The following is a 20860-nucleotide window of genomic DNA, read 5'->3' as shown; positions in this document are numbered from 1 at the left end:
AATGTCCAGCACGCTATGGGACCCTTCAAGAAACCCAAACTTTATAAGAGTAAACACTGCTGCAGGGTTTAAAAATAGTTTTCTTTTCTTTCTGACTGTGTTCCAATCAATTCTTCTGCAATTTTATTAATGGACTATTTATTAACTGCAGAATTTCTCGCTTTGGGAAAGACCATTGCTAGCACCTTGTTAATGGAATATGGGCCTTAACTGCTTTAAAATATTGAGCAAAGATTGTTCGCCTGAGTAGTATCCTGTGATGGTGAGTGGGATTTCATCTTAGTTTAAGTATATTTATCTGCTCGGTGAAGAATTTTCCCAAGTAGAATAGTTATTCTGCTAAACTTCGGTGAAAATCTTTATGAAAAGGCTTTGACTACAGTTTTGTGCACTGTATCTAAATGGAAAGAATAAATCTGATAGAAACTGAGCTGATAGCATCTGGGTGGAGATTGGGAGCCTTGTCCTTAATCTTATCTAATTTAAGCCTTTCAAGCAGCAACAGAAGTTGCAGGTACGTAGATAATAATCACCTGTGATAATCATGTCCTAAGGCAAGTGAGAAGAATTCCTGGCTTGTTCAACCGTCTGTGACAAACGGAGTTCAGCAAGAACTAACAAGCATGCCTTGCCTTGTGAAGTAAATCTTCTTAATAACACTGGAGTTGATGCAGAGATACTGTAGTGGCTAAATCAACCACAGGAAGTAGGAAAATGTCTTTGCAATTCAAAGCTGAATTTCACAAAAGGCAAATATCACTAAGCGCAACATACAGAAACACCCCAGAGGCCAGGGTGTTAGTGTGCTTATTCAAAGTTGTTTTTGCTGGAACAGGGATTGTTAAAGTGTCTTTCAGTCAACCTCTTGCTTTCTCCAAAGCCAGTATATTATACTGCATTTTTGTAAAATACTGCTCAATAATGATATGCTGCTAAGTAAATACAATTTGCAATAGTTATTTTTCATGCCCTGGTTTGATCAGATCAGTGCAATAAACTTCACTTAAATCGTTAACAATCTAGGAAATACAAGAAATATAATCAGAAAGAAAATGTTCTGGTCTGGCAAATCTACAGCAATTCAAAGTTCGTATCATAAATCTGAAGCAGAAAATCCTCGTTGAAAGTACACTATCAATTCACTAGCAAGTGAATAATCCAGTTTACTGAATAATCCTTTGTGACGAACATTATGTATTTACCTGGAACAGACTAGACATCAAAGAGGTTATAAGGTTAAGAGAATACGCACAAGGTATTTTGCAGTGGATCAATCTGTGAACTATTAAAAATGCCATGTTTGCACTCAATAAATAGACATTAAAAATAATTCCATAATATGATAGCATTAAGTTTGCACTCCCAGAACCTAAATTGTTACCTAGTTTAACTTTGCTATCTATGTAAATTCAGATTTTATTTTGCATTAGGTGTTTACAAACTTGCTACAAGATTTCACTTACTAACAGCAACTAATGCTTTTTAACAGAGGTCTGAACAATTTACATCACTTACCATGGTATTGTAATAGGCATTTTTTTTAAAACTTAGAAATAGTCCTAAAACCACAAAACGAACTAGTTCAAACACCAGGAATTTAACTAGATCGTGAAAGGGGAGACTTAAAAGAAACTTTCACTACTTCTCAAACTAAATACTGCATTAGGAAATACATTCTCAGGTTCTGATCAATGACTTGTTCTACACTGAAGGGAATAGGGCAAGAATAGGTCAAGCCGCCGCATAAAAGAACAACCTATATGAACAATTTGTGTACTTCTGTTACAGATGGCTGTGAGAAGCAGAAATCCGTCTTCCACATGGTTTTACTTACCCAGCAGCATGTCTCGCACTTAACAAGTCCCGCACAGCAAAAGTATAACTTGTGGAGAGCAGAGTCAGGCAGCATAAAGCTCTTCAGAAGCCCGTGAGTTGACTCGATCAGTCTTGTAAAGTTTTCACAAAGCATTGAACGTGAGACCTTGGAAACATGCTTCCCTTGCGTTGTGCCCTAAGGCTACCGAGGTGCTCGCCAGCTATTGGTTTTCCTTTAAAGAAACTAAAGTGAAACAATAGAGCGACTGTCAGCAGCTGCAGTCACCTCAAGCTACAGCCCCACGAAGCTACGGGAAACTAGGTCAGCGAGCGAAGATTCCCAACGTGAAGCAGTAAGATTTGAATCAAACGGATGGGCTATGCCTGTGCTGGTTTGATTCAGAAATAATGTGTTTAACCGCACATCTTTTGGCTAAGATTTAGATCTTGAAACTCACTAACTCATCATAAATCAAGTCTCTGGCATTTTTTTTTACTCTTTGTTCCACATTGCACTCCCAAGGAGAGGGGTGGAATACTAAACAGACACGTTAATGCATCTCTTTCACGGAAATGTGGAAAGGGATCACCAGAAGAAAGTAAGGTAAATAAAACAAAGCATCTAATTTAATTACGATTTTTTTTCCTTCGAGTGCGCTCGGCAACACAAAATGAACATTGCAGCTGATTATGTGTAAATGGCAGTTTCTGTCTGAATGTACTGTATGTACTCTTCTTCATAATTTATAGTGCATGAATTATTAACCAGGGGTGTGAGATTGCTCAGTGGTAATTTTGGTAAAGTGCTCTCGGTACATTTGCTAAGCCATTGGTTATCATTTTAACTGCTGTAGACAGCAAATGAAATCCAAAGCAAGTTTCTTTTAAGATGACATTACTTTTCACTCAGGGGGAATATTAAACAATCTGCAAATGATTCACAACGTATTAAACACAAGGATTAATATAAATGATTCATATAGTAGTGAGGATTATTATAGTATAATTAATGTAATATGATTATTATTAATATGCATTGGATGGATTATCAGAAATAAGTGTACACTTAGCAGATGCTGTTCTTGAACAAAAGAAAACACTCACAACCGCTGTTTGCTGTCAGTATTAACTAGATGTACACTATTCCTTTGAATTCCTTTGAAGTTTTTATCACGTGCACCTCCTTTTAATTGTCTCACAAAGCCATTTTCTGCACCTTTTTATTCAAGATTACAGAATGCATTGGATTATTAATCCTGAACAATGTCCTTAATACAGTACTTTTTACGTGCTGCTGAATTACTAACTATTACCGACAACTTAGGGTTAAACAGCAGTATTCTTTTTCCAAGCTATGAGGGTTCTTTAACCTGTCGCTGACCGCAAATCTGAGCTTTAGAAGTAATATTCAAAGTAAGCTTTTGTAATCAGAATAGCAATTACTGGAAAGAAAAATGATCTGGAGGAAATGGTAAAATAACAATTCCAGCAGAGGGAAAAATGTGCTTCAAACTTTTGCAAAGGAGTTTTAATAGGAAAATAACAAACCTAATAAATGTCAAATTTGCCGAGGGATAAGCCAGTTCCTGGGCAAACCACCAAATAGAATACTCTGCAGTCATTGCAACGCTCCATCAGGGCAAGGAATAGAAGAAGTATCTCTCAGCTGAACTATATCTCCTGTCAGTGAATTATACAGATGTACTGACAACGGCTGTAGAGAAAGTCACAACCCAGACTATCTTCTTCTCCCAGATGAAGATTTATGGTAAAAGGAATAAGCTGTGAAGTAGCACCGAAGGAGACAAATATCAGAGGGGAAAAGTAGATTTCGCAAAGCAAAATGCCACAACTGTAATGCATATTTCTCTTCAATGAGAAACTGGACCAAAGGTGCAGCCATTTCTGTAGTACAAGGCAAAGCTTTATCAATGCCATCCAAAAGAACAGCAAGGACTCTTATTCAGCGTATAGAGCAGAGTTGAAGGCCAAGATAGGAATGCTCTTTTGCGCAACCTGGGAGGAATGAGAGAGCACTGTCCTAGGTTTAAATTGCTTGTTCACTTTGTGTGTAAAGCTCAAAGGGACTGAAAACTTTACAAAATAGTTGCAAAGAGGCATTCAGATTCCTGGCCCATTATGGACCGAGGCCTATATTTTTATGAGGTTATTTTTACATTTTATTTTTCCATTTTTCCACGAGAATACAATCAGCCCCACCATACAATACCTTAAAATAGTCACATTGTATTTGCTACATCAACAAAAATATAGTAACTTCCACTTTTGAGCCACATTAACTGGCATATCTAGGCACCCAAATCTGTAATTCAGTACAGACTCCTAGTGATAATATATTATTAATATATAATATAACATATTAATATAATAATATATATTATTATCCTTACATTCAATGCTTTATCACATTTCTGAACATCTCAAAGTGATTCACAGGATTTTACTATAAAGTGTAGTAACTGTGTATCTGTTGACTAATGTGGCAGCCAACAATGTTCCACAAACAGTCATGAAGTGAATGATCAATTTTGTTTGGATGGGGATTGTTTGGCCGGACATTGGGAGAAACTCTGTTCTCTTTTTCAAATAGTGCCGTAGGATTTTGATCACTCGATAGCTAAGTTCAATACATTATTTCCCACAGCATCACTCCTGCAATATTGCTTACCCATTACTATGCCAAATCCTGGCCAATTATGTTGCTATGAAACTAAATTGTGTTGTGTTTCCCACTATTAGCTCTTCTTTTAATAATTTGATGCTATAATTTCTTATCTCTCTTGTATTTTTGCGATGTGAAGAACCCTCTGGTAATAAAAATAATAATAATAAATAATAATATTCCTTGCATTTGATATAGGCCTTATCACATCATTGAGACGTCTCAAAGGGCTTCACAGAATACAGCGACATCAATCCAAGTTATCACAGTAGTCCCTGCAAAGGTTGGGTGACCGTTATTGTTCCAAGAATGATATCACAGGAACTAATGCTTTTTGCAAGAAGGGACAATTTCGAATTCCATTGAAACAGTGTCTGTGAAACCACAGAACAGCTGAATAGCTGATCATATCAAGAAGCAGCAGAAAATTAGGTCAGGAATGTTGCTTAATTTTCCTTCTGGAGGATTCAACTGCTGCAGACTTTTAGAATACGTCTTAAAATGCAACCCCTTTTACAGATTCTAATGAAATGTAAACCCGTGAGCTGACACATTTTGAAGGGATTAATTATTATGGAGCCTTGCAGTGAACATCTGGGGCCAAGCCAGAATTTACCCTCACCTGGCAGCCACACAATTGAATTTACAATGAGTAGCAATCAGAAGCACAAATCCTAGCCCTCTCTCTCTATCTCTCTCTTCCCCCCCCCCACCCCGCCCCCACACTCATCTCCCACTCTCCAACCAGATATTTGTAGAGTCCTGTAGCTCAGTGGTTAGAGCACTCGCTTTGCAAGCGAGAGACCTGAGTTCAATTCCAGGCAGAGGGCGAAACCTTGGGCAAGTTTCCTTACTCCACACTAATAATAATCCCTCCATAAAACCAAAAACAATAATAAATTGGTCATTTTCAATCTACGATTGTTTGTGGGACATTGCTGTGCGCAATTGGCTGCCGCGTTCGCCCACAAAAATACAGTCAATTCACTTTACAGTGTGTTCTGTGAAGCGCTTTGGGACGTCTTCCCGACGTGAAGAGCGCTATATCAAAATGCAAGGATTATTATTATTATTATCTAGACACAATGTTTTTTTCTTGTAGTACTACGGCAAAGACAGAACAGACTTTAGTCTTGTTGCTGCAAAAAGGATTTATATTGATATTATTTTACCCCACGATGCTGGACTATTTGAAGACAACCGTTTTTGTGCTAGTTGTAAAAAGGTTGCCACATTATCTCGATCAGCATCTGCAGCATTTCTTGCAGAAATTCCTCGGTGTGTTCTAAGATTACAGGGTACCAGAATAGTTTTCTACCAGCGACACTGGAATAGTCGCACAGACAACTTGAGCCATACCTTTTAATTTTTACCCTGGATTCAAATACCAGCTATCTTTATTTCCCTGGCACGAAGTCGCCAAAAAGATTTCGGAAACGTGCAATTTGCAATACACAGCGTCGTGTTCCACCACTGTCAAGCGCGCTGGGACACTCTGTGGGAGGGGTGCGATATAAATGCAAGCTGTTGTTATTGTTACATTTTCCGGCATCATTTCTTTTTGCAGTGACTAAATGTGATCCTGCACACAGTTTCAATGTTGTTCCAACATTGTTGTTGGAGAGGGAGAGATGGTTACCACAGGTTTATGTTTATTTTCGTCTTTCCAACGGTGGCGAAGGCACTGCTTCCATTTAGATAAAGATGTCAAAGCTATTATTCACTTCCAAGTCTGTGTTACGTAACATCTCAGACTCCTCCAGGCAAGGCGTTTCTTTAAGTTCCAATAATTACAGTTTGTTTACTGATGGAATTAGAGATGCGAGTGGGAGACAACTGCTAACTGTGTTTTACTGTGGTGTTTTACAATTCTACTTTCAATCCAAAAAGGGAACTCTTATTTCTTTCGTCTCAATTGGAAGTGTACCGTAACGAGCTTGATCTGAACCTGGTTTGATGCATTGACCTGTGCAGTCCCAGTTATAAGCTCCCTCTACTGGTCTCACAGCTCCGTGCATCTTGGTATAAAAATCCTTGCATTTAATACATTCAGCTTTCACATTGGGATGACATCTCAACAACAAGACAACAACAACAACGAGATTCCATTTACAGAGCGCCTTTCACGTCGGGAGGACGTCCCAAGGCGCTGCACAGTTGGGTCAGGACCCGAGCAGAGCAGGGGGGAAATCTCAAACGATTCGTAGGATTTACTACATAGTGTAGTGACTCAATAATAATCGTTGCATTTGGATTTTTTTTGCATTTAATATAGTCCCTCATCGTGTCACGGATACGTCTCAAAGTGCTTCACAGAATATACTGTGAAGTGGTTTTGACTGTGTGTTTTGTGGACGAAATGTGGCAGCTAGTTTGCACGCAGCAGTGTCCCACAAGTGAAGTGAATGAGCAATTGCATTTGGGGGATTGGTGACAACAGGAGAAACTCCCTTTTCTTTTCAAGCCATGGGATCAGTAACATTCACCTGAACAGGCAGATGACACCTCGGTTTAACGTCTCACCCAAAGGACGGCACCTCTGACAATGCAACACATTCCTGGAACTGAGTTTGAGTGTCAGCTTAGAGTGTGTGGTTCCAAGTCCTGACGTGGGATTTGAACCCACAACCTTCTGACTTGGAGACGAGAGTACTTCCACTGCGCCAGGTTGACACACCTTAACTGAAGGGGAATGAAATTCAGAAACATCATTTAGCCCAATAATGTCACCTTGTATGGAGATCTCTAAATTATAAGAGATTGATGATAAATTATTCTCGACAATTCTGCTTTGCAATACGTTTTTTGATATAAAAAAAGACAATATAAAACCGAGAACATCACCAGGCTGAAAGTAATTGTCATGACGCAGTATACGGTAATAGTACGGAGACCCATTTGTCAACCTAATTGATCTGGCCAGAGATGGATGTGCATTCCTATTCTCTCCATCTCACTGTTAAGACATTTCACTTTCCTCTTGAAACTTCTCAAATAACTTTCTAAAAAATTACACTGTAATTGGTCTTTGGGATGATATTCTTAGTAATGGTATCGAACGGTTACTTCAGCACAAGGTGGGAAGCAAATACTGTTTGGCAAGAGCAAGTTTTCCAGGAAACAAAAAGCTTTTACTTTATTTTTTTAAGATTTTTAAAAATACCTTTTCTCCCTCGATGAGATTACAGACTGTAGAGACATTTTTTATGCCCATTTTCTTCCAATATTTGTGCATTCAAAACATAGCACACTCCGGGCTAAGTGAAATGGCTTTATAGATAATGATGCTTTGGCTGGCTTCTCCTCCCTGCTACGAGAAAGGTAACACTGATTGACGATCCATCAAAGTGCTGACAGTAAATGTCAATTTAAACATTAAAAAGCTGGCACTGATTAATGTGGTGCTGTGTCATATTAAACCCATTGCATTCGAATGCAAGCAGCATTACATTGCTCCAGCAATGTTAATTGTGAATATAAAACTAAATGCTTGGTATTCCTTTTCAGACCAGATGTCTAATATAAGAAAATGTGCTCCAGCGCTTGCTGGCTCCATGGTTATTCTTCCTTCCCAGTCTGTATCAGGAGACTCAATAGGATAGGCTGAGGAATAAGAAATCTCGAAATGTTTCACATGAAGTGGGCTGGAGTAGACTCAAGATTGGGGATTACTGGCCCAGGATCAAAGACTACAGAGAGACAACACCCACCATTACTGACAATGGCTCTTTTCGATGAAAGTCATTATCCCTGAGTGAAATATGTGGGAAGTTGCATCCGCACAATCAATATCAAAATGACAGGCCCTTTTTGAGACGTCTCGAAGACTTGATAAGGCACCATATCAAAGGCAAGGATTATTATTATTATAGATCCTCCAGCACAACACTGTAGTAGAGCCAACATCATACTCAAAAACGAAGAGACTTTAGGAGAAAAAGCCTTGTCATAGAAAAGACTGACACTTTATTGATACCTTTATATACTAGGATAAAGGGCAATGCCTGACTCAACTGATGCTCTTGTTGCTCTTGATCCTGCTTCGACTATGATGTCCTTCTGTTGAAAAACTTTCTGACCTAAGGTTTTCTCCATGTTAGACTCAGAGAAGGAATCCCGATGCTGAGGGTTACTCCTTGTGAGTGAGGTTTGTGGAACAAAGCAAGACTGTCTTCAAGGATCACTTTCTACCATTTTAGTCTTGCATGACAAGCCCTTCTGGAGAGATGAAAGGCAGCTTCATGTTCTTTGAAGCCAACGAAGATGCTTTTGATGATCTTGGTTCTGGTAATGCCTCATGATAGGATATGAAAAACAGGATGGCTGGTGCAGAATTTCACTTCAGTTCATAAATCAAGGCAGGATTTTCAAAAATAAAAATAGTTTCAAACACACGAGTGTGGAAAAATGCTTCAAAAGGGGAAATACTTCAGCTAACTGAAGACTACAAATTAACCCACTGACAATGGCTGCAATATTTTAAGAAAAAAGCACTTGACAATCTTGACTCCTGGAACAAAACTAAGCAAAGATGCTACTGCTGCATTCAACGTTGGGGAAACAAAAGTCCTTGCCTTAACCTGTGCCTATGATGCAGCATGGGAAAGGGGCAAGATCTCAAGGTGTTTTTTTTATCATAATAATAATAATCCTTGCGTTTGATATAGCGCCTTATCACGTCTTCCAGGTGTCTCAAAGCGTTTCACAGAATATACTGTAAAGTGAATTGACTGTATATTTGTGGGCGAAACGCAGCAGCCAATTGCGCACAGCAGTGTCCCACAAACAGGCGTGATCAAATTGAGTGACCAAATTATCATTAATATTAATTTTTTTTGAGGGATTATTATCCCCGGTAAAGCAATCCACCAATCAACTAACAACCGGGTTCCTACTTACTGCTTGGTAAGCAGAGACGTGTGGAGTAAGGAAACTTGCCCAACGTCTCGCCCTACCCGGGAATAGAACCCAGAACTCTCGCTTGCGAGGTGAGTGCTCTAACCACTGAGCTACAGGACTCCACTCTCCACTTTATAAGGCTAAAGTGAGCGTCTTTCTTGGAAGTACAGGTACCACATGCATCATTTTCAGCGCCTGGGCAATAGGCAAATAAGGAAGAAAAAAAAGATCTGTATTATCATCCCAGCCCTTAGTTAGATATTTAATTAATTCATCTCCTAATCAAAACAGTTCCCAAAGAGCAATCTTTACCAATGATATCCAGAAAACATCTGCTGATTAAAACCGCTCATCAGAAGACTGCAATCAAAGACACACGGTCTTAAACTGAGTCATATGTCCCCAACTTTGCAGTCCGTGTCTTTCAGCTGATTAACACGGAGCGAGCTTTCCAAAAGGCAGTGGGAGGAAAAAAAGTAGCTAATTGGAAGTCAGCAAAAGATACAAGAGAAAAGGCAAGGGGGGAGGGAGGTCAGGACGCAGGATTTACTGACGATGCAGTACATTTTAAATGTCCCTCTGCTGCAATTGCAAATACCAATCTAATATATATAGTACTAATACACAAGTGTGGTTAGCAGCAGCAGATTAAGGCTGGTGGTTTACAAGTCTCAAATATCATGCTGGATCTACTTTGGAATGTCCTGCACAAGCTGCTGTCATTGGGGACTCACTCAGTCTCACCAGTCCTAACCAGCGTGGAAACTCACCTTAAGGTCACCCCACTAACGTGGTCAACTCACTGCTGTGTTCAGTTTTTTTTATAAATATTTTTCATTTGACCATTATATTATATACTACAGTTAAGACAGACTCGCTGGCGAATTCAACTTCTATCTTGTTTCCTAAGCCACCAGCGCTTCACAACAGGCCCATTTGCAGTTATTATTATTATTGCCTATCTTTGCCTTTTTTCCCCCCTCCTGCTACATTTCCGTGTATGGAGCGGAAACAGAAGGCACCTTGAAGCAGACGGAATGATTTGCCTCAGGCCACAGTGTTCCTGGCATCGCACCACACCACAGACACGCCTGCATCGTGCAAGGTTTTACAATATATTTCAGAACAAAAGGACACAACAGGTAGAAAAGAAACGTGAATAAACAACAACAAAATTACATTTGTATAGGCCTTTCACATCGGGAGGACGTCCCAAGCTGCTGGACAGTCAAGGATGTCCCCCTGAGCTGGGGGTTGGGATCAGGAGAGATGGAGGGCAGGGAGGACGGGGATAGGAGAGTGACCGAAGACGAGGTTGAAGGTCTTGAGATGGGTCTTGAAGGAGGTAAGGGAAGAGGGCGAGGCGAAGGGACTGGGATGGAGTTACAAAGGATAGGGGCAGAAAGGCTGGAAACCCGACCACCGATGGGAGGGAGGGGGACATGGAGCAAGCCGGAGCGAGTAACAAGTGAGAACTTAACATTTTGGTGAGGTGCAAGAGAGGAGAGAAGCAAAAATGTTACACGTGAAACCAAATAGCATCTCAGGTAAATTGGATTCAAACCTCACGAGATTCATAAAGGTGAAGAGAATTGGGAATTGGGTCAATTTTCAGGGAAATAATTTTTTTAAAAACATAAATAAGACTTGGTATGTGTTGAAAAACATAGGGGCAGATGTAAATGCTTTACACATTTTCTATAAATCATCGCTTTCTTTTACGCACCCTTTATTTATCACAGCTTCCAGCTCCAGTTCCCAAATTTTAATTACATGTCACATCCCTCGCTGTTGCATGTTCTGAATCCTATTTATCTTTGGTAGTTGAAAGCCAAGCTCATATTTACCGTGTGGAAAATTCTTCATTTGTCACTCGCTCCTAATTTATTATTCGAACGTTAAAGCTATACAGATGTCTCAGATGTTTCAGCACTGCATAGCACCCAGTCCTTGTTCAAAGGAGTGCCAAGATATTCATCACTCATCCACTCATTTTAAAAAAAAATGTACACAAACTTCAAAGGCAGTAGGACGGAGAACGAGGCGGTGGTATTCAGCTTCAAGATTGGCTGGCAGAAGGCGAGGCCAGTGAATAGGGTGGCAACAATCCAGGAGAACTCTCAAGGAGGGTTAAGTGTGTAAGAAGGAGAACGTCCCTAAACACTTCACAAGTAATTACTGTCAAGTGTAGTGACTGTTTTTCTGGGTGAATGCGACAGCCATTTGTGGCAGCAAAATCCCACAAGCATCAATTAGGTGGATGAGCAATTAATTTGGAGGATTGTTGGTCAAAACAATGAGTGAAACTCTTTTCAAATGGTGTTGTGGGATCTTTAATGCCCACAGGCAGAGGGCAACTCATCTCGACGACTTATCCAAAAGTCAGCACCTCTGATAATGGAGCACTCTCCAAGTACTACACTGGAATATCTGCCTGCATTGTGAGTTCAAGTCTGACCCAGAGGAGAAAGTGCTATGAGCTGTGGTATTTCTCAACACTACGACAACTGCACGAGGACTGGTATGATTTCACGAGTTCAAAGTACAAAGTGCATAATCAATTTCTCTTGGTATTCAAAGTAGAGCGCTGCAGAGTATTTTCAGAAGAAAAAGTGAATACTCAGAAAATAAGGGAAAAATGTGTAATATTGCCTGTTATTCCTCTCCGAGGTATCATAACAATAAACAGTTGAAGGAAAAGCCAGGTGGAGAGTGTAAAATACTTGGCAAACAGTCACGTGTTAGCAGTGTTTTATATATGTGAGACCAAACATTCTCTGCCAATAAAGTTTTCATTTACACTTGATGGCAGATACTGTAGTGCGATTTTATTCCCCAGAACTGGTCTACAACAACAACAACAAGATTCCATTTATAGAGCGCCTTTCACGTCGGGAGGACGTCCCAAGGCGCTGTACAGTTGGGTCGGGACCCGAGCAGGGGGGAAATGGTCAGGGTGATGGGAGGGAAGGGAGGGAGCGAGGAGGGGGTAGAGAGTCGAGAGGGGAGCTGAAGGCACGGTCAAAGAGAAAGGTCTTGAGACCGGCCTTGAAGGAGGAAAGGGAGGAGGCGGCGAAGGCACTGGGGGATAGAGTTCCAGAGCCTAGATTGTAAAGTATTTTAATAACCTGAATTCACAGAAGTAAAGCTTTAGATTTGCTGTTGTTTGACTATACCAATGAAACACTGTACATTAAGATCAACGAAAAAGATTTATTTATGGAAGTAGTTTGGGCGATAAAAGTGCATGGTAGAAATTAAATAACACCTTGATCTGGAATCTATTCACTGGGAACCAGAGTCTGACTTTCATTTTAGGGATTTTTTGTGCAACAAGTGAATCCTCCCCCCAAAATAACTGGAAAAAAGTAATGGAAACAAATGATAATAGGGAAAATAGTAAAGAAACCATTTTCCATCACAAAGCCAAGTGTAATAAATATCCTATTTGGGAGATTAAGAAAGGTTTTTCTATCACCTGTTATTGCAGATGACCCAGAGGATACATCGTTAACAGCCTTGAACTGGCCTGTACTTTCCACAAGTGAATTTATTGAATATGTTTTGAGTAACTAAAGCAATGGTACTCTCGTGTCAGGCACATGCCACCCAGAGCTAATAATGATGCATTTTCTACATACGTTTGATGCCCATTTTCATTTATTTTGAATGAATTAAACTGGAGATTATCAATAATCCGGATAATGTCCAGACCGTTAAATACTGCTGCAAAAATAATCTTATGACAATTCCTGAAATTAGTTTGTTTGCCATTTAATTATTTTACAATCAATCATGAACCTAATAAATTACATGAACGAGATCTATATATACTACTTTAGTTGAACCTGCAAACTTGGTTGAAAATCATTTGGTTCTGAACTCCACTTACGACTAACAAAACATTGGTCCTCACTGTAAGAAACCAGCAGGTTTAACTTTACCACATCTAAAACAACACTCACTGTATTTTTATTCTTGTTGGTGACTGCAACATTGGCGAATATTGGCCTTGCATTTGTCAAACAATCACATAAACACATAGACGTAAAATCAGTAGAATTGAGACTGAACAGCTAACTAGTCTGCATCAACCTCATATTTTTCAGTTGCGAAAACAAAGATGGTCAATGAAATCATGCAGCAATCTCTGATGCACAACTAATGGCACACAGAAAAATGATGATTGCTGAAGGACTTCGGAATATGCCAAGCATTAAAAAAAAACAAATTTAACATTTGCCCTGTAAACTATTTGCTAACTTAAGTAGTCAAATTTCTTCCAAATTCTAAGCAGTTGATTGCTGAGAAAGTGATTTGTATTTTGAATATGATCACCAGTGAGTGTCAGGAGCGACACCTGTGCTGAATAGTGTCATTTCACTGACACCACAGAACTGTAACATGAAAAATGCACACAGGCCAGTCTAATCACAAAACTGCTTTGCTGATGCTAAATGCAGAACGAGTGCCATTAATTGAAACCAAGAACACCAAAAGGAAAGGTCTGACTTGATAATGACGCTGCAGATTCCGCGTTTTAGCATCTTATTCCGTGAGGGGGGAAACAAAATATTCACGTCAGTCAAGGCCGTCTTGACTGACGTGAACAAGCCGTTACTGAATTGGCATGAAATTCAACCGAAGAGAAACTCAGCTGTCTCTGAGAGCAGTCCGATAGACTAAATTTAGCCCGCATTTTTACAGTGTATTAAAAGAGCATCAAGACGGCTGATGAACTATTTCACAGTAAGGGAAAAACTACTGTCTATATTGCTAATAGCAACTTGCCAGACATCCTACAGTGCTGTACTTCACAATTACACCCTATTGAGAATAAAGATCATCTTCTAAAGAACATCAGGACAAAGTGTTCGCTGGTGTGTAATGACTGATAATTCGTTGATTTAAAGCCAGTGCTATCACTGTTGTTGTCACAATTACTAATGTAGTGAGCAGACTTCAAGTGGGTAAATGTCTGCAAATAATGAGCAACTGGAATCCTGTTGTAGTTCATCAAAGAATAAAGAAAAATTGTCTTTTGTTTGTAAAGAAGATTGAACTGATTTCTCACTTCGTAGTCTAATGTCTAAAATAGGTTTACTCCGAAATAGTATAGCTTAATAAAAGTGTAGGCAAAAGTATTTTTTGCTTTCACATTACCTGGTCTTTGCAATTCATTTAAGATTCAATTAGAATGTCAATTATATTCTATTAATTTAATGTGTGCATCAGATTCACCAAAACGTGTTCCTTTCTTGTCCGACACATTCAGTCACCGCCTTTGTATACACCAGTTATTCATAGGTGTTTATAGATTCACATATGATGCAGATATTTATTCTGCCTATTAAAATTTGTTGTTATCTGACACCTGTGACTAAAAGTGCTGCTTCTATTTGGCCATCTTGATCTTGTGACAAATATTGGAGAGAATATACAAGAACAACAATCTAAAGTGTTATAAAAAGGTACAGATACCAAGAGAAAACATCTAGCATTAAGGTTCCAGGATGATTCCAAGCCCCAATACCCAGGACTTTATTGAGCTATGAAATCTTGATCATGGCACTGTTTCCTGATGTGAAAGGCTCTATACAAATGTAATTTGTTGTTGGAATGCTTCAGTTACCTTCTGGATCCCCAGTAATAATAATAATCCTTGCATTTGATAAAGCCTCTTGTCACATCGTTGAGACGTCTCAAAGCGTTCAACATAATATAGTGTAAAGTGAATTGATTGTATATTTTGTGGGCGAAATTGGACAGTATTAAGGAAGGGAAAGTCAGCCATGGCTCCTGCTCCACAATGGTGATGTGGGGTGCACAGTTGTGGTCAACTGTAGCACCCACATCACCATTGTGATTTGTAAACTCAGTACAGATCAGGAATCAAACCTGGGATCATCATGATCTAAATGGTTCAGTTGCACACTCTGTTATCTATTGACCCACTGAACTATTGGGGGTTGCTGCCCCACAAATTCTTTGGACTAGATCTTTTCAGTTATCGAGAGTCACTTGAAATCAGCAAGAGAAGGTCATGAGAAACAATGTTTATCCTATTCAACTGTTCTTAACAATTCCTCTTAAGAAATCAATTTGTTTTGAGGTCCGTTGTTCATTTGTTAAGGGCTTCTATTAAATAGTGCAAGCAAGATAACTCTACAACACAGAGATTGACCTCGCTTTCAGTTTAAAAAAAAGATTTAAAAAGTGCAACATAAAAAAAACGCAATCATTTTTTCTATCAGACTACAGGAGCCATGGCAACTCATCCATGAAAGGGTTCTATCGCTCAGGAAAGTCAATCTTCTGCACAAGGTATTAGGCCTGACTGTTCAAGCGCAACAAATATTGGATGGGATCTAGCTCAAAGGCAATATCATCATAGGTAGCATAACTGCAGGTCCATCGTCAACCTGTCAATTACATTTCTGTGGAGGTGTGGGGCGTTTTCTAATACTTAAGCCCATACAAATCAAAGCAATGGCCAGCATTTCCTACTTCAAAAATTACCACACGACAAAACCCTTTTTGGAAAAAAAGAGGAAAAATCAAATTTCGTCTCAGTATAATGTTCAATACATTATTGTTGTACTGTACGTATGTTGAGAAGCAAAAAAATGTAACTTCAATAAAGGAAATACAGAATCTGTCAGTGAACTATATTAATTTGTTAAGAGAATTGACAATGTCAAAGGAACCAGAGGGGAGATGAGGAGAATTTTTTTTAAAAAAATTCTTTTATTTTACAATCTGGAATGCACTGCTTCAAAGTGGCGGTGGAAGCAGATTCAATTATAATTTTCAAAAGGGAAATGGATATAACGTATAATCGAAAAGAAAATATTTGCAAGGCTCTGGGAAAAGAATGGGACTAATTCAATTGCTCTTTCAAAGAGATGGTGAGATAGGTCAAATGGCCTCCTTCTGTGCTGTAGGATTCTATGAGTTATACTTTTATAATAAAACAGTACACCTCCAAAATGCCTGTACGTTTGATACACGCATTACCATTGCAATGAACCGACCAGGGGTGGGCGGGGAAGGAGGTGGAGGTGTCCAGTTCCTAAATTCCTACTGTCTGGTGTGGCTGTCATTCCTGAGGTTAGGTTGTAGATCACCCGTCACTACCAAGGAATTGCGTGGGCATTTTTCACACGCTAGCCCCAGCAGGCTGTTCAGCCATGGGGTGTTAGAATTGGCCTCATGTTCCTCAGCCAGAGAGGAGTTTCCTCGAGTTCCTCCCTATGTCCTGGCCAACAGTCCTCGAGTTTAGATTGATCATTCACAATTATGGCTGCTCGTGAGACGATGCCTTTGCAAACTGGCTGCTCGTTTCATCGATAACAGTGTTGACCAACCTTGCTGGTTGTCAACCAAAATAAAATGTCTCGATTTATTTACCGATCAAACAAGGATTTATCTAAAGTTGTGCGAATATTCGGGGGAGGGTTCCTTCTTGACTGACCGACATTACATAGTCACTACACTTTACAACGATCCACTGTGAAGCACTTGAGACTCTCAACATTATAACAACAACTTATATTTATATAGTGCCCCTCACGCAGGGTAGCATCCCAGAGCGCCTTCTCTATAATTATTATAAGCACTATATCAAATGCGATAACACTTAAATTAGACCTCAGCCCACAATCCTTTCTCTTTGTGGTGGTCTGAGGGCAGAGTCCAATACTGCAGAGAGCAAGATTATCTTTACAAGATAAAATAGTAGATTGTGTGTAAAAAAATCTAATGGCAATGTTCCACAGTGGGGTTTTTTTCCTACTGGAATGAATAAAGCTTGTTATGTGCTCCTGGGAGCAAAAGAAAACAGTCAATTTTCTTTCCTTCTCGATGTAATGGTCGAATTAACCAAAGTGCAGCTAATTTCAGATTTGTTTCTTTAGTTTATGAGCAAGTTTACGGATATTTATTCTGCCAATGAAAGAGGTGAACTTGATGTGAAAAGTAGTTTTATTACCGTATAAAATAAATGCAGTGATTTAAAAAAAATCTACATCCTGCAGCTTCAATATTCATACAATTAATAATTTGTTTAATGAACATAACTGACTGTTTAGGTCAAACATATGTTAATAATTTCCTGAAAGTCTGAACAATATTGAGCCAAAATAGGTTTTAAATGGCTTTCATTTCCACAGCAGACAAGTTGCCTGAAGTGTTCTCCGATATAAATGAGAAAAATACTTGTCATTAAAATTACCAGATGAAATCTGATCAAGCATTCTTCTTCCCCCTTCACCATCAATCGACTAACATCACATAAAACAACTCCAGAGATTTAAAGAGAATTGAAATGAAAGGCTGTTTTGTAATGCTGGAAACGCACCAAATGAGTTTAACTTTTACAGACTTTTTCATGGACATTAAATTAAGCTGGATGCCAATGTTGAATCATCATTCGTCTGGTCTCAAACTTATTCAATCTGGAACTGGAATGTGTTTGGAAACTTCAATGCATATAATACATTGGATTCGTAGAAGAGGATAAGAATTAGGCAAACTCATGCATTTTTTGTTGCCATTTAGGTCTGTACACAAAACACAGGTGTTTCATTGACATCTCCGTTTTGCCTTGCCACCAAGCTTGCCGTGACTATTTCAACATGCAGTCGCAGTTCAGCACTGCTACCATGGAACCTCAAATATAATAATAATCCTCGCATTTGATATAGCGCCTTATCACAGCTTCGAGATGTCTCAAAGCACTTCACAGAATATACTGTAAAGTGAATTGACTGTGTATTTTGTGGGCGAAACCCAGCAGCCAATTGCGCACAGCAGTGTCCCACTAACAGTCGTGGATTGAGTGACCAAGTTTTTTTTCGAAGGAATTATTACCCTCGGAAAAGCGATCTACAGATCGACTAACAACCGGGTTCCTGCTTACTGCTAGGTAAACAGAGGGGTGTGGAGTAAGGAAATGGATGATTAGCATGGACGTCAATTATCAGCACCTCGACAGGAACCTGAACAGGAAGCAGGGTAATATTCTCACCTTCCCCATTTATTTCTCAAGTATTACCGCATAAAATAAATGCTGTGACTTTTTTGGGCTGGTCCTTCACCATTTGTCTCTCAACACCTCTGTGGATTCTCTGTTTCATTACGCATCTGCCCTGATGGTTCAGTAACTAGCTCTCGTAAACAACAGTAGACCTCTGGCTCAGTTTTCTCCTCAAACTGTAAGTTTGATGACCCTTCCAAAGAACCCATTGCCCAATTCTGATCTACCTTGGGCAAAGTTGAAAACATGGAGGACAATCAAGCACAAGGGAAACTGCAACACGTGTGATTTTTTTTTCCAGGGACTTCGGGAATAATACAATACTTAGCAAAACATTCCATTCTCCAAAATGGGTTTAACTCACTTCAATTGATCTAAAACGTAATTCTCTTTAAAATTATGTTAGCTAAAAATAATATCCTTTTCATTACCTTCAAATATAATTCAACGTGTGATCAATTACTCTCTTGTGGAGTCCTGTAGCTCAGCGGTTAGAGCACTCGCTTTGCAAGTGAGAGACCTGAGTTCAATTCCAGGCAGAGGGCGAAACCTTGGGCAAGTTTCCTTACTCCACACAGAGCCTAATAATAATCCCTCCAAAACAAAACACAATAATAAATTGGTCATTTTCAATCCGCGACTGTTTGTGGGACATTGCTGTGCGCAATTGGCTGCCGCGTTCGCCCACAAATATACTGTCAATTCACTTTACAGTGTGTTCTGTGAAGCGCTTTCGGATGTCCTCCCGACGTGAAAAGCGCTATATCAAATGCAAGGATTATTATTATTATTATTGTTGACTGTAGTTAGGTGCTAAACATCTCTGGGAAACTGTCGCTTAAGCATATTGTTTGTTAACAATATTACCTAGAACCGGAATTAGCAGCACAGCATTCATTGCTCTTTAGAGAATTGCCATCGAATGAAAGGTGAAATATACAGACATTTTACTTGCCTCCCGGTCAAAGCCACTGCTCACGCTGATTCCCAAATTTAACAATGCTTCATTTCAATTGGGAGGGAACAGGTCCCTTAAGAGAAAAGCAATGAACAAAATGTCCCAAAAAACTGAAACATAAAAAATTACAACTCACAAAGAAGTCATTCGGCCCATCATGTCTGTATCACTGCCAACTCTACTCCCTTCCTGTTTCTATTTATCCTTCTTTCCCCTGTCTTCCCCTGGATATTTGTGCACACTGACAAACAGCTGACAAAAAGTACAGATTCACATTGACATAAACACCAAAAGTGGAGCAAAAATGCCAAAGGGCACTGAAGGTGCACATTTTGGGTAATATAACCCACCACTTTCAGCACCTACAAATAACAATATTGTCTTGACATTGCACAATAAGATACTTGGTAACATTCGTTGAGTTCTCCAAACAAATGGACAAAGTGGTTTGGCGAGGAAGCAAAGGAGCCCCTAAACGATTTCAACTAATCCCTTTTAAAGGTTTAGGTCAAGAAAGTTAAAAGACCATTTGTAATGGTATGAAAGGGCTGATCACACTTTAAATAAGTTAGCGGAGGTCCACACATACACAGGGCTCCTCTCTTCAGCTCCTATCCAATGCAACTTCAAAGAGGGAAATACAAATCCTATTGCTTGCCTGAAAACACTTTACTGCTGGAAGCAATTTAAAAAATGAATCCAGGACTTTAAATAGGGTATTTATTGATTTACTCTGTTGCACTACTATAATTCTCCTTTGATTACTACTGTATGACCTACATAGATAAGTTAGCATTCATTATGTTTTTTTGAAAAAAACTTAAATCATCTCAGCTGCTGTTTAATGTTTAATTTACCTTGAAACAGCATGGCTTTGAAATGTCTTCGCCATTTGAAATTCATTCCAAAATAATTTACCTCAAAATCCTTTGCGTCTCCTGTCTCTTTACAGTGGTGAAATGTGTTAGGCATGTCGGTAGCTATAGTCTGATTACAAACTTGAACCTCAAGGCCTATAATCAAATTACTATTCCAGACATGCACAACAACTGCAGGTCCTCAAACTGTTAGGAAATGTAGACTGAACTGCCAAATAACCTTCAGTTACTATGACAACAATTAGCCGCTAGGCTTAAAGATAATGAATTCACGTCAGGAAAAGATTCGGAAAAACATTGCTTGCAATCGAGAATAATTTACCAAGAATTTGAATGACATTTTACTGCCGGTTAAATTCACGGACGTCTACTATGTACTCTGGGAATTGTAGTTTGATTGAGGGCTTAATCCTGAAGGCGTGGGATCAGATTCCAACTCCCGTGATGTACAGCGAGGCCTTTAACCAATTTCAAGGTGCGTTGGCTGGCCAGTTTCTTAACCATCCATTGCTATGGCAACATCTTGATGCTGTTAGAGGTTTATAGCCTTCCAACCACTTCAGTCTGTTATAAATGGGTAAGAGTTGTTT

At 39.3% G+C, this 20860-nt stretch overlaps 1 protein-coding gene across 7 annotated transcripts in view; it reads right to left on the bottom strand.

Annotated features, from left to right (window-relative positions):
* Nucleotides 1-20860, bottom strand: part of znf385b (zinc finger protein 385B) — a 143137-nt gene that overhangs the window by 65672 nt on the left and 56605 nt on the right. The window lies entirely within an intron of this gene.

This window comes from Callorhinchus milii, unplaced genomic scaffold (genome assembly GCF_018977255.1).
Source record: "Callorhinchus milii isolate IMCB2004 unplaced genomic scaffold, IMCB_Cmil_1.0 Scaffold6, whole genome shotgun sequence".
Taxonomy (NCBI): domain Eukaryota; kingdom Metazoa; phylum Chordata; class Chondrichthyes; order Chimaeriformes; family Callorhinchidae; genus Callorhinchus; species Callorhinchus milii.
Note: the sequence above shows the minus strand (reverse complement) of the source record. Positions and strands in the feature narration are given on the sequence as shown.